Source organism: Oncorhynchus keta, unplaced genomic scaffold, assembly GCF_023373465.1.
Source record: "Oncorhynchus keta strain PuntledgeMale-10-30-2019 unplaced genomic scaffold, Oket_V2 Un_contig_23053_pilon_pilon, whole genome shotgun sequence".
NCBI classification, from domain to species: domain Eukaryota; kingdom Metazoa; phylum Chordata; class Actinopteri; order Salmoniformes; family Salmonidae; genus Oncorhynchus; species Oncorhynchus keta.
Genome location: NW_026283182.1, coordinates 261,569 through 276,404, shown reverse-complemented (window position 1 = coordinate 276,404; position 14,836 = coordinate 261,569). Strand labels below are relative to the sequence as shown.

Genomic DNA, 14,836 nt, shown 5'->3' with positions numbered 1-14,836 from the left:
TCTCTCCTTCTCCCTATTTTTGTCATGTTTCTCATTCTCTCTCATGTCTCTAGCCTCTCTGTTCTCTCACTCCCCACCCATCTATTTTTCTCTGGGCACTTGCTCCCTCACCTCCATTAAACCTGTAATGGATTTAACGAGGTGGCGGTACAAAATGATGAACTAGTCAACCTCACATAAAACCTCATATAAAAACCTACTTTAAAGTTGTTTGACGTAAGAACACAGTCTTGTTGTTGCAGTCTAGTATTTGTCTAGTCGATGTAATAGATATGGCACTGTGCATATTTTTGTGGAAGCCATTGTAGGTCTAGCATGACAATGTTTGTTTAAAGTTGAGAACTCTTCCAGATATTGCGTCGTAAGGATGACGCTCTTAAAAAGTCCTTTGTTTAAGACTGAAAGTCAGACAGCCGTTTTAGCACCGCGTGTTGATATGCATTTGCAGTGATTGTGTGTCTGGGTGATTGTTACCAAATCCTTTGGACTGAGGTGTGAGTGGTGATTTGGTCTAAGTACAGGCCTTAGCACCACCCAGAGAAGCCTCTGGACTTCCAAAATAAAGGGTCTTATGAAAGAATGTGTTCCTTTAAAAATATAGTCTGCTTCCTTTGTTTACACTTACTGTTTCAAATGTAGAGTTCTCTTCTTCTCATGTCTACCACAGGCACAGCTGAGTATATGGACATGATACCATCAGAATACAAATACTGCAGTGTGTCAAAACCTGGGATGGATTATTGTGCAGACAGCTTGACAGCAAGAGGTCTGTTATAGCAGAAATTCAAGACGGTGATTGTTGTCCCTGCTTGTGACCGGACTTTAACCCAACCCTCCGGTTGGGTTAAACTCATCGGCCTCAGAGAGACAGATCTAAACCTCTCTCTCTCATAGCTGGAATCAGATCTATTTAAACAAACATTCACTCCAGGTTAAAATGTTGCCCTTTGGCATTGATCTAGGATCAGCTTACCCCTCTCGACATCCAACCCTTAACCACTAATGGGACACTCAAAATTGGCCTAAGATCAGTCTCATACTACTCCGAAAATAAATCATATGGAGGGGAAGCCATGCCATGACCTTCCTAGTTGGGTAGAGGCAATGATCAGCAGGCTGTCTTTGTATCTTATTTGTCTTGGGATAGACAAACCCTTGTTCTGTCCTAAGGGCAGAATTTCATAACTAGAGGGCAGCTTGTGAAACTGAACCAACTTGCTGCCCACCAGTACACATTTTCATTGCAGCCCCGGACAAACACTCCTCATTCAACTCACTGACGGCTTAATGATTACTTAACAGGTTGAATCGAGTGTGCTTGTCCGGGACTACAGTACAAATGTATACTGTTGGGGGAACTCGAGGACTGGAGTTCAGACACACTGTTCTAATGCATTTGATCAGCTGATTTTCATAAAATGTCCTAAGAAAATGAAATCTACAGTTGCTTCATCCATTTTTGGACTTCTGAAGCGATGCAATGTACCCATTGATTCTTGAAGAATATAACTTACAGTGAGGGAAAAAAGTATTTGATCCCCTGCTGATTTTGTACGTTTGCCCACTGACAAAGAAATTATCAGTCTATAATTTTAATGGTAGGTTTATTTGAACAGTGAGACAGAATAACAACAATAAAATCCAGAAAAACACATGTCAAAAATGTTATAAATTGATTTACATTTTAATGATCCCTGTCGGTCTCCTTTCATTAATTTGAGAATGCGCATCAATGTATACAAACAAGAGGAACATAGGGCAGAGGATGAAAGAGAGATGTGTGGGTTGTTCATACCTACCTAGGGATGATGAAGGGCAGAGGATGAAAGAGAGATGTGTGGGTTGTGCATACCTACCTAGGGATGATGAAGGGCAGAGGATGAAGAGATGTGTGGGGGGATGAGGAAAGAGAGATGTGTGGGTTGTTCATACCTACCTAGGGATGATGAGAATACCTAGATGATGAAGGGCAGAGGATGGGTTGTGCATACCTACCTAGGGATGATGAAGGGCAGAGGATGAAAGAGAGATGTGATGGGTTGTGTCATACCTACCTAGGGATGATGAAGGGCAGAGGATGAAAGAGAGATGTGTGGGTTGTGCATACCTACCTAGGGATGATGAAGGGCAGAGGATGAAAGAGAGATGTGTGGGTTGTGCATACCTACCTGATGGGATGATGAAGGGCAGAGGATGATGAAGGGCAGAGGATGATGTGTGGGTTGTGCATACCTACCTAGGGATGATGAAGGGCAGAGGATGAAAGAGAGATGTGTGGGTTGTGCATACCTACCTAGGGATGATGAAGGGCAGAGGATGAAAGAGAGATGTGATGAAGGTTGTGCATACCTACCAGAGGATAAAGGGATGATGAAGGGCAGAGGATGAAAGAGATACCTACCTAGGGATGATGAAGGGCAGAGGATGAAAGAGGATTGTGGGTTGTGCATACCTACCTAGGGATGATGAAGGGCAGAGGATGAAAGAAAGATGTGTGGGTTGTGCATACCTACCTAGGGATGATGAAGGGCAGAGGATGAAAGAGATGTGGCATACCTACCTAGGGATGATGAAGGGCAGAGGATGAAAGAGAGTGTGGGTTGTGCATACCTACCTAGGGATGATGAAGGGCAGAGGATGAAAGAGAGATGTGTGGGTTGTGCATACCTACCTAGGGATGATGAAGGGCAGAGGATGAAAGAGAGATGTGGGTGTGCATACCTACCTAGGGATGATGAAGGGCAGAGGATGAAAGAGATGTATGGGTTGTGCACCTACCTAGGGATGATGAAGGGCAGAGGATGAAAGAGATGTGTGGGTTGTGCATACCTACCTAGGGATGATGAAGGGCAGAGGATGAAAGAGAGATGTGTGGGTTGTGCATACCTACCTACCTAGGGATGATGAAGGGCAGAGGATGAAAGAGAGATGTGTGGGTTGTTCATACCTACCTAGGGATGATGAAGGGCAGATGATGACAAGGAGAGTAGGTACATGACATTCTAGGATGCTTCCCTTTTAACATGTGCGTGCCTGAGTGACTGGTAGATGCCTAGACTACAGAGCACACTAACATGTTATTTGTATGGTGCAAATAGGCATCAGTGGAGGCTGCTGAGGGGAGGACGGCTCATTATGGCATCAAACACATGGAAACCAATTAAGGTGCCACCTCTGATGGGCACATGCCTCCACTTTACAGCTACATGGGGATGGAAGTTATGCTAAGAAAAATTATGCTTATCTCGTCCGAATATTAAACAGATGGGTTGGAGCAATCGACACTTTATACCCCACTTAATTTCCCAGGCAGCCGAGTGGTTTTCTGACAAGTCCCAGGCCACGTCTCTCTGCACCCTGTTAGCTTTAAGCACATTAGTCTATCTGGCCATGTGCTTCATCCTTCTAGCTATGATAAATCCAGCCCAGTCTCGACTCCATATGGTTATTACTGATTGTGGCAGTGTGTCCAAGTACGTGTTTGAGAGAGTACAACTGTGTGTTTGTGTAACGTTGGGGGAGGGATTCTATGATACTGCAGAAACACCACTCCCTACAACACACACACACACACACAAAAAAAGGATGCAAGTTGCAACCTCTATGGCAGGGGTGTCAAACTCTTTCCATGCAGGGCATGGTGTCAGCAGGAGTTAGGTTTTTCCCTTTCAATGAAGCCTTAGACAACCAGGTGTGGGGAGTTCCTTACTTAATTCATCAATCAAGTACAAGGGAGGAGCGAAAACCCGCAACCACTCGGCCCTCCGTGGAATGAGTTTGACACCTGTGCTCTATGGTATTCAAATACGCTTTCACGCTAATTCACATTTCCACTTACCAGGAATACTTGTGTTAAGAATGAACTCCAATTCAGGTGAGAGGACAAGACTTGAATGCAACACTTTAATTAGTTACCTTATACACAAATTCCCAGCAACTCAACAAGCAGCAGCTGCTACTAACTGCCAATCAGCCTCCTCGCCTGTTTGCAACATTTTAAGTAGTTGTCTTGACTGCAGCTCCTCAATAAGCATCAGCTGCAGATAATTGCTAATCAGCCTCCACACCTGTCTGCACTCACCTTAATCACCACTGCCTCCCTACCTAAAGCTGACCAAACTAACATTCCTCCTCTTTGCTCTGTAGTGCATGTCAAGTTACTAGCCTTATCAAGTTGTGCATCCCATCTCCACCTTCTAGCTATTATCTCTTAGATTCTTCCACAGATCTCCAGATTGCCATCACCACAGCAACCTAATGACCATTTCTACCTTAGACTCCAAGCCACAGAGTCCACCGATCAATCATGAGCTGCCCAAATCTGTACCACCATGAACATAAAATTCTAAACCAAATAAATCCTTCATTTCTACCACACCATCCCCAACCCCATTAAACTTGATCTATGTCATGCTGAAACACTCTACCCTTGTTCAGCATATCAACAACCATTTAAACAGTAACATGTTACCCCCAATATCTATTTTCTCATCTCCACAATAGCATTCAACCTGGCATTTTTGCTTTCCACAACCCAAGTCGTATTGATAACCTTACCAATAAAAGCATCCTTTGACACCGCACATTCATGAGCAAAAGATTTCTGAACAGGCCTTGAAACCATGCCAGGACCACCTGAAGCACCAGCCCCTACAGTAGGTCCACTTACTACAGGTACATCCATGTAAACTCCATCAGCCTGACAGTAGGTCCACTTACTACAGGTACATCCATGTAAACTCCATCAGCCTGACAGTAGGTCCACTTACTACAGGTACATCCATGTAAACTCCATCAGCCTGACAGTAGGTCCACTTACTACAGGTACATCCATGTAAACTCCATCAGCCTGACAGTAGGTCCACTTACTACAGGTACATCCATGTAAACTCCATCAGCCTGACAGTAGGTCCACTTACTACAGGTACATCTATGTAAACTCCATCAGCCTGACAGTAGGTCCACTTACTACAGGTACATCTATGTAAACTCCATCAGCCTGACAGTAGGTCCACTTACTACAGGTACATCTATGTAAACTCCATCAGCCTGACAGTAGGTCCACTTACTACAGGTACATCCATGTAAACTCCATCAGCCTGACAGTAGGTCCACTTACTACAGGTACATCCATGTAAACTCCATCAGTGACAGTAAACTCCATCAGGTCCACACTCTGACAGTAGGTCCACTTACTACAGGTACATCCCATGTAAACTCCATCAGCTCTGACAGTAGGTCCACTTACTACAGGTACATCCATGTAAACTCCATCAGTCTGACAGTAGGTCCACTTACTACAGGTACATCCATGTAAACTCCATCAGCCTGACAGTAGGTCCACTTACTACAGGTACATCCATGTAAATCAGCCTGACCATCAGGTACATCTGACAGTAGGTCCACTTACTACAGGTACATCCTCCATCAGTGACAGTAGGTCCACTCCATCAGTCTGACAGTAGGTCCACTTACTACAGGTACATCCATGTAAACTCCATCAGTCTGACAGTAGGTCCACTTACTACAGGTACATCCATGTAAACTCCATCAGTCTGACAGTAGGTCCACTTACTACAGGTACATCCATGTAAACTCCATCAGTCTGACAGTAGGTCCACTTACTACAGGTACATCTATGTAAACTCCATCAGTCTGACAGTAGGTCCACTTACTACAGGTACATCTATGTAAACTCCATCAGTCTGACAGTAGGTCCACTTACTACAGGTACATCCATGTAAACTCCATCAGTCTGACAGTAGGTCCACTTACTACAGGTACATCCATGTAAACTCCATCAGTCTGACAGTAGGTCCACTTACTACAGGTACATCCATGTAAACTCCATCAGTCTGACAGTAGGTCCACTTACTACAGGTACATCCATGTAAACTCCATCAGTCTGACAGTAGGTCCACTTACTACAGGTACATCCATGTAAACTCCATCAGTCTGACAGTAGGTCCACTTACTACAGGTACATCCATGTAAACTCCATCAGCCTGACAGTAGGTCCACTTACTACAGGTACATCTATGTAAACTCCATCAGCCTGACAGTAGGTCCACTTACTACAGGTACATCCATGTAAACTCCATCAGTCTGACAGTAGGTCCACTTACTACAGGTACATCCATGTAAACTCCATCAGCCTGACAGTAGGTCCACTTACTACAGGTACATCCATGGTACATCAGTAGGTCCATTACTACAGGTAAACTCCATCAGTCTGACAGTAGGTCCACTTACTACAGGTACATCCATGTAAACTCCATCAGCCTGACAGTAGGTCCACTTACTACAGGTACATCCATGTAAACTCCATCAGCCTGACAGTAGGTCCACTTACTACAGGTACATCTATGTAAACTCCATCAGCCTGACAGTAGGTCCACTTACTACAGGTACATCTATGTAAACTCCATCAGCCTGACAGTAGGTCCACTTACTACAGGTACATCTATGTAAACTCCATCAGTGAAACTACATCCATGTAATCTCCATCAGCCTGACAGTAGGTCCACACTACAGGTACATCCATGTAACTCCATCAGTCTGACAGTAGGTCCACTTACTACAGGTACATCTATGTAAACTCCATCAGCCTGACAGTAGGTCCACTTACTACAGGTACATCTATGTAAACTCCATCAGTCTGACAGTAGGTCCACTTACTACAGGTACATCCATGTAAACTCCATCAGCCTGACAGTAGGTCCACTTACTACAGGTACATCCATGTAAACTCCATCAGCCTGACAGTAGGTCCACTTACTACAGGTACATCTATGTAAACTCCATCAGCCTGACAGTAGGTCCACTTACTACAGGTACATCTATGTAAACTCCATCAGTCTGACAGTAGGTCCACTTACTACAGGTACATCTATGTAAACTCCATCAGCCTCCACTTACTACAGGTACATCCATGTAAACTCCAGCCTGACAGTAGGTCCACTTACTACAGGTACATCTATGTAAACTCCATCAGTCTGACAGTAGGTCCACTTACTACAGGTACATCCATCAGTAAACTCCATCAGTCTGACAGTAGGTCCACTTACTACAGGTACATCTATGTAAACTCCATCAGCCTGACAGTAGGTCCACTTACTACAGGTACATCTATGTAAACTCCATCAGCCTGACAGTAGGTCCACTTACTACAGGTACATCCATGTAAACTCCATCAGTCTGACAGTAGGTCCACTTACTACAGGTACATCCATGTAAACTCCATCAGTCTGACAGTAGGTCCACTTACTACAGGTACATCCATGTAAACTCCATCAGTCTGACAGTAGGTCCACTTACTACATCTATGTAAACTCCATCAGGTAGGTCATCCATCTATGTAAACTCCATCAGTCTGACAGTAGGTCCACTTACTACAGGTACATCTATGTAAACTCCATCAGCCTGACAGTAGGTCCACTTACTACAGGTACATCTATGTAAACTCCATCAGTCTGACAGTAGGTCCACTTACTACAGGTACATCTATGTAAACTCCATCAGTCTGACAGTAGGTCCACTTACTACAGGTACATCTATGTAAACTCCATCAGTCTGACAGTAGGTCCACTTACTACAGGTACATCCATGTAAACTCCATCAGTCTGACAGTAGGTCCACTTACTACAGGTACATCCATGTAAACTCCATCAGTCTGACAGTAGGTCCACTTACTACAGGTACATCCATGTAAACTCCATCAGCCTGACAGTAGGTCCACTTACTACAGGTACATCCATGTAAACTCCATCAGCCTGACAGTAGGTCCACTTACTACAGGTACATCTATGTAAACTCCATCAGCCTGACAGTAGGTCCACTTACTACAGGTACATCCATGTAAACTCCATCAGCCTGACAGTAGGTCCACTTACTACAGGTACATCTACTGACAGGTCCACATCCATGTAAACTCCATCAGCCTGACAGTAGGTCCACTTACTACAGGTACATCCATGTAAACTCCATCAGCCTGACAGTAGGTCCACATCCATCCAAAACTCCATCAGCCTGACAGTAGGTCCACTTACTACAGGTACATCCATGTAAACTCCATCAGTAGGTCCACTTACTACAGGTACATCCATGTAAACTCCATCAGCCTGACAGTAGGTCCACTTACTACAGGTACATCCATGTAAACTCCATCAGCCTGACAGTAGGTCCACTTACTACAGGTACATCCATGTAAACTCCATCAGTCTGACAGTAGGTCCACTTACTACAGGTACATCTATGTAAACTCCATCAGCCTGACAGTAGGTCCACTTACTACAGGTACATCCATGTAAACTCCATCAGCCTGACAGTAGGTCCACTTACTACAGGTACATCCATGTAAACTCCATCAGCCTGACAGTAGGTCCACTTACTACAGGTACATCCATCAGCCTAAACTCCATCAGCCTGACAGTAGGTCCACTTACTACAGGTACATCCATGTAAACTCCATCAGCCTGACAGTAGGTCCACTTACTACAGGTACATCTATGTAAACTCCATCAGCCTGACAGTAGGTCCACTTACTACAGGTACATCCATGTAAACTCCATCAGTCTGACAGTAGGTCCACTTACTACAGGTACATCCATGTAAACTCCATCAGCCTGACAGTAGGTCCACTTACTACAGGTACATCTATGTAAACTCCATCAGTCTGACAGTAGGTCCACTTACTACAGGTACATCTATGTAAACCCATCAGACAGTAGGTCCACTTACTACAGGTACATCTATGTAAACTCCATCAGTCTGACAGTAGGTCCACTTACTACAGGTACATCTATGTAAACTCCATCAGCCTGACAGTAGGTCCACTTACTACAGGTACATCCATGTAAACTCCATCAGTCTGACAGTAGGTCCACTTACTACAGGTACATCTATGTAAACTCCATCAGCCTGACAGTAGGTCCACTTACTACAGGTACATCTATGTAAACTCCATCAGCCTGACAGTAGGTCCACTTACTACAGGTACATCTATGTAAACTCCATCAGCCTGACAGTAGGTCCACTTACTACAGGTACATCCATGTAAACTCCATCAGTCTGACAGTAGGTCCACTTACTACAGGTACATCCATGTAAACTCCATCAGCCTGACAGTAGGTCCACTTACTACAGGTACATCTATGTAAACTCCATCAGCCTGACAGTAGGTCCACTTACTACAGGTACATCCATGTAAACTCCATCAGTCTGACAGTAGGTCCACTTACTACAGGTACATCTATGTAAACTCCATCAGCCTGACAGTAGGTCCACTTACTACAGGTACATCCATGTAAACTCCATCAGTCTGACAGTAGGTCCACTTACTACAGGTACATCCATGTAAACTCCATCAGCCTGACAGTAGGTCCACTTACTACAGGTACATCCATGTAAACTCCATCAGTCTGACAGTAGGTCCACTTACTACAGGTACATCCATGTAAACTCCATCAGTCTGACAGTAGGTCCACTTACTACAGGTACATCCATGTAAGGTACATCTCCATCAGTCTGACAGTAGGTCCACTTACTACAGGTACATCCATGTAAACTCCATCAGCCTGACAGTAGGTCCACTTACTACAGGTACATCCATGTAAACTCCATCAGTCTGACAGTAGGTCCACTTACTACAGGTACATCCATGTAAACTCCATCAGCCTGACAGTAGGTCCACTTACTACAGGTACATCCTCCATCAGTGAAACCACTTACTACATCAGTCTGACAGTAGGTCCACTTACTACAGGTACATCCATGTAAACTCCATCAGTCTGACAGTAGGTCCACTTACTACAGGTACATCCATGTAAACTCCATCAGTCTGACAGTAGGTCCACTTACTACAGGTACATCCATGTAAACTCCATCAGTCTGACAGTAGGTCCACTTACTACAGGTACATCCATGTAAACTCCATCAGTCTGACAGTAGGTCCACTTACTACAGGTACATCTATGTAAACTCCAGCCTGACAGTAGGTCCACTTACTACAGGTACATCCATGTAAACTCCATCAGCCTGACAGTAGGTCCACTTACTACAGGTACATCTATGTAAACTCCATCAGCCTGACAGTAGGTCCACTTACTACAGGTACATCTATGTAAACTCCATCAGCCTGACAGTAGGTCCACTTACTACAGGTACATCCATGTAAACTCCATCAGCCTGACAGTAGGTCCACTTACTACAGGTACATCCATGTAAACTCCATCAGCCTGACAGTAGGTCCACTTACTACAGGTACATCCATGTAAACTCCATCAGCCTGACAGTAGGTCCACTTACTACAGGTACATCCATGTAAACTCCATCAGCCTGACAGTAGGTCCACTTACTACAGGTACATCCATGTAAACTCCATCAGCCTGACAGTAGGTCCACTTACTACAGGTACATCCATGTAAACTCCATCAGCCTGACAGTAGGTCCACTTACTACAGGTACATCCATCCATAAACTCCATCAGCCTGACAGTAGGTCCACTTACTACAGGTACATCCATGTAAACTCCATCAGCCTGACAGTAGGTCCACTTACTACAGGTACATCCATGTAAACTCCATCAGTCTGACAGTAGGTCCACTTACTACAGGTACATCTATGTAAACTCCATCAGCCTGACAGTAGGTCCACTTACTACAGGTACATCCATGTAAACTCCATCAGCCTGACAGTAGGTCCACTTACTACAGGTACATCCATGTAAACTCCATCAGCCTGACAGTAGGTCCACTTACTACAGGTACATCTATGTAAACTCCATCAGCCTGACAGTAGGTCCACTTACTACAGGTACATCTATGTAAACTCCATCAGCCTGACTAGGTAGTCCCACAGTTGACTATACATCTGATGTAAACTCCATCAGCCTGACAGTAGGTCCACTTACTACAGGTACATCTATGTAAACTCCATCAGCCTGACAGTAGGTCCATGGTACATCCATGTAAACTCCATCAGTCTGACAGTAGGTCCACTTACTACAGGTACATCCATGTAAACTCCATCAGCCTGACAGTAGGTCCACTTACTACAGGTACATCTATGTAAACTCCATCAGCCTGACAGTAGGTCCACTTACTACAGGTACATCCATGTAAACTCCATCAGTCTGACAGTAGGTCCACAGTTACTACCAGGTACATCCATGTAAACTCCATCAGTCTGACAGTCTGACAGTAGGTCCATCAGCCTGACAGTACCACTACAGGTACATCTATGTAAACTCCATCAGCCTGACAGTAGGTCCACTTACTACAGGTACATCTATGTAAACTCCATCAGCCTGACAGTAGGTCCACTTACTACAGGTACATCTATGTAAACTCCATCAGCCTGACAGTAGGTCCACTTACTACAGGTACATCCATGTAAACTCCATCAGTCTGACAGTAGGTCCACTTACTACAGGTACATCCATGTAAACTCCATCAGTCTGACAGTAGGTCCACTTACTACAGGTACATCCATGTAAACTCCATCAGCCTGACAGTAGGTCCACTTACTACAGGTACATCCATGTAAACTCCATCAGTCTGACAGTAGGTCCACTTACTACAGGTACATCCATGTAAACTCCATCAGTCTGACAGTAGGTCCACTTACTACAGGTACATCTATGTAAACTCCATCAGTCTGACAGTAGGTCCACTTACTACAGGTACATCCATGTAAACTCCATCAGCCTGACAGTAGGTCCACTTACTACAGGTACATCCATGTAAACTCCATCAGTCTGACAGTAGGTCCACTTACTACAGGTACATCTATGTAAACTCCATCAGCCTGACAGTAGGTCCACTTACTACAGGTACATCCATGTAAACTCCATCAGTCTGACAGTAGGTCCACTTACTACAGGTACATCCATGTAAACTCCATCAGCCTGACAGTAGGTCCACTTACTGACAGGTACATCTATCCAAACTCCATCAGCCTGACAGTAGGTCCACTTACTACAGGTACATCTATGTAAACTCCATCAGCCTGACAGTAGGTCCACTTACTACAGGTACATCCATGTAAACTCCATCAGCCTGACAGTAGGTCCACTTACTACAGGTACATCCATGTAAACTCCATCAGCCTGACAGTAGGTCCACTTACTACAGGTACATCCATGTAAACTCCATCAGCCTGACAGTAGGTCCACTTACTACAGGTACATCTATGTAAACTCCATCAGTCTGACAGTAGGTCCACTTACTACAGGTACATCTATGTAAACTCCATCAGGACAGTAGGTCCACTTACTACAGGTACATCCATGTAAACTCCATCAGCCTGACAGTAGGTCCACTTACTACAGGTACATCCACTTATGTAAACTCCATCAGTCTGACAGTAGGTCCACTTACTACAGGTACATCCATGTAAACTCCATCAGCCTGACAGTAGGTCCACTTACTACAGGTACATCCATGTAAACTCCATCAGTCTGACAGTAGGTCCACTTACTACAGGTACATCCATGTAAACTCCATCAGTCTGACAGTAGGTCCACTTACTACAGGTACATCCATGTAAACTCCATCAGTCTGACAGTAGGTCCACTTACTACAGGTACATCCATGTAAACTCCATCAGCCTGACAGTAGGTCCACTTACTACAGGTACATCTATGTAAACTCCATCAGTCTGACAGTAGGTCCACTTACTACAGGTACATCCATGTAAACTCCATCAGTCTGACAGTAGGTCCACTTACTACAGGTACATCCATGTAAACTCCATCAGTCTGACAGTAGGTCCACTTACTACAGGTACATCCATGTAAACTCCATCAGTCTGACAGTAGGTCCACTTACTACAGGTACATCCATGTAAACTCCATCAGCCTGACAGTAGGTCCACTTACTACAGGTACATCCATGTAAACTCCATCAGTCTGACAGTAGGTCCACTTACTACAGGTACATCCATGTAAACTCCATCAGCCTGACAGTAGGTCCACTTACTACAGGTACATCCATGTAAACTCCATCAGTCTGACAGTAGGTCCACTTACTACAGGTACATCCATGTAAACTCCATCAGCCTGACAGTAGGTCCACTTACTACAGGTACATCTATGTAAACTCCATCAGCCTGACAGTAGGTCCACTTACTACAGGTACATCCATGTAAACTCCATCAGCCTGACAGTAGGTCCACTTACTACAGGTACATCCATGTAAACTCCATCAGTCTGACAGTAGGTCCACTTACTACAGGTACATCCATGTAAACTCCATCAGCCTGACAGTAGGTCCACTTACTATAGGTACATCCATGTAAACTCCATCAGCCTGACAGTAGGTCCACCTACTACAGGTACATCCATGTAAACTCCATCAGCCTGACAGTAGGTCCACTTACTACAGGTACATCCATGTAAACTCCATCAGTCTGACAGTAGGTCCACTTACTACAGGTAAATCCATGTAAACTCCATCAGCCTGACAGTAGGTCCACCTACTACAGATACATCCATGTAAACTCCATCAGTCTGACAGTAGGTACACCTACTACAGGTACATCCATGTAAACAGCCGCAAGTGCGACATCATTGATCTATACAGAGAAAATAGTCGGCCCGAGAACTGAACCCTGTGGCACCCCATAGAGACTGTCAGAGATCCTCCAATTTGACACAATGAACTCTATCAGAGAAGTAGTTGGTGAACCAGACAAGGTAGTCATTTGAGAAACCAAGGCTGTTGAGTCTGCCGATAAGAATGTGGTGATTGACAGAGTCGAAAGCCTTGGTCAGGTCGATGAAGACGGCTGCACAGTACTGTCTTTTATTGGAGGTTATGATATCGTTTAGGTCCTTGAGCGTGGCTGAGTTGCACCCATGACCAGCTCTGAAACCAGACTGCATAGCGGAGAAGGAACGGTAGGATTCAAAACGGTTGGTTATCTGTTTTTTAACTTGGCTTTCAAAGACTTTAGAAAGACAGGGCAGGATGGATATAGGTCTGTAACAGTTTGGGTCTAGAGTGTCTCCCCCGTTGAAGAGGGGATGACCGCGGCAGCTTTCCAATCTTTAGGGATTTCAGAGCGAGGTTGAACAGGCTAGTAATAAGGGTAGCAACAATTGTGGTGGATAATTTAGAAAGAGAGAGTCCAGGGGGCGGCTTGGGCAAGTTGCTGCAGGGGGTGCAGAGCTGTTGGCCAGGGTAGGGGTGGCCAGGTGAAAAGCATGGCCAGCCGTAGAAAAATGCATATTGAAATTCTCAATTATCGTGGATTTATCGGTGGTGATCGTGTTTCCTAGCCTCAGTGCAGTGGGCAGCTGGGAGGAGGTGCTCTTATTCTCCATGGACTTTACAGTGTCCCAGAACTTTGAGTTTGTGTTACAGGATGCACATTTGTTTGAAAAAGCTAGCCTTTGCTTTCCTGACTGTATATTGGTTCCTGTCTTCCCTGAAAAGCTGCATATCGCGGGGGCTATTTGATGCTAATGCAATACGCCACAGGATGTTTTTGTGCTGGTGTTTTAGGGAGCATTTGACAGTGATGAGGGGTGGTCGTTTGACTGCGGACCCATTACGGACGCAGGCAATGATCTTTGAGATCCTGGTTGAAGACAACAGAGGTGTATTTGGGGCGGCAGCGTAGCCTAGTCAGTTAAGAACAAATTCTTATTGTCAATGACGGCCTAGGAACAGTGGGTTAAACAGCCTGTTCAAGGGCAGAACGACAGCTTTGTACCTTGTCAGCTCGCGGATTTGAACTTGCAGCCTTCCGGTTACTCGTCCAATGCTCTAACCACTAGGCTACCCTGCCACCCCAATCGGACATTTACGTCAGCAGACCAGTCACGATGGATCAG

At 44.8% G+C, this 14,836-nt stretch overlaps 2 long non-coding RNA genes across 5 annotated transcripts; one reads left to right on the top strand and one right to left on the bottom strand.

Moving 5' to 3' along the window:
- Positions 1-1,612: 1,612 nt before the first annotated feature.
- LOC127921673 (uncharacterized) lies at positions 1,613-2,710 on the bottom strand. 3 transcript variants are annotated; one of them, XR_008109250.1, is made up of 4 exons: positions 2,615-2,710; positions 2,237-2,293; positions 2,055-2,168; positions 1,613-1,856 (listed from the first exon to the last, which is right to left on the bottom strand). It is a non-coding gene; the product is annotated as an uncharacterized LOC127921673 (long non-coding RNA). The 3 variants fall into 3 exon arrangements; XR_008109248.1 differs by lacking the exon at positions 2,237-2,293 and having other exon boundaries at positions 2,615-2,704; XR_008109249.1 differs by lacking the exon at positions 2,615-2,710 and having other exon boundaries at positions 2,237-2,326.
- Positions 2,711-5,513: 2,803 nt separating this feature from the next.
- On the top strand, positions 5,514-12,905 carry LOC127921672 (uncharacterized). 2 transcript variants are annotated; one of them, XR_008109247.1, is made up of 5 exons: positions 5,514-5,730; positions 6,734-6,883; positions 7,398-7,597; positions 11,631-11,680; positions 12,633-12,905. It is a non-coding gene; the product is annotated as an uncharacterized LOC127921672 (long non-coding RNA). The 2 variants fall into 2 exon arrangements; XR_008109246.1 differs by lacking the exons at positions 11,631-11,680; positions 12,633-12,905 and having other exon boundaries at positions 7,448-7,770.
- Positions 12,906-14,836: the final 1,931 nt, after the last annotated feature.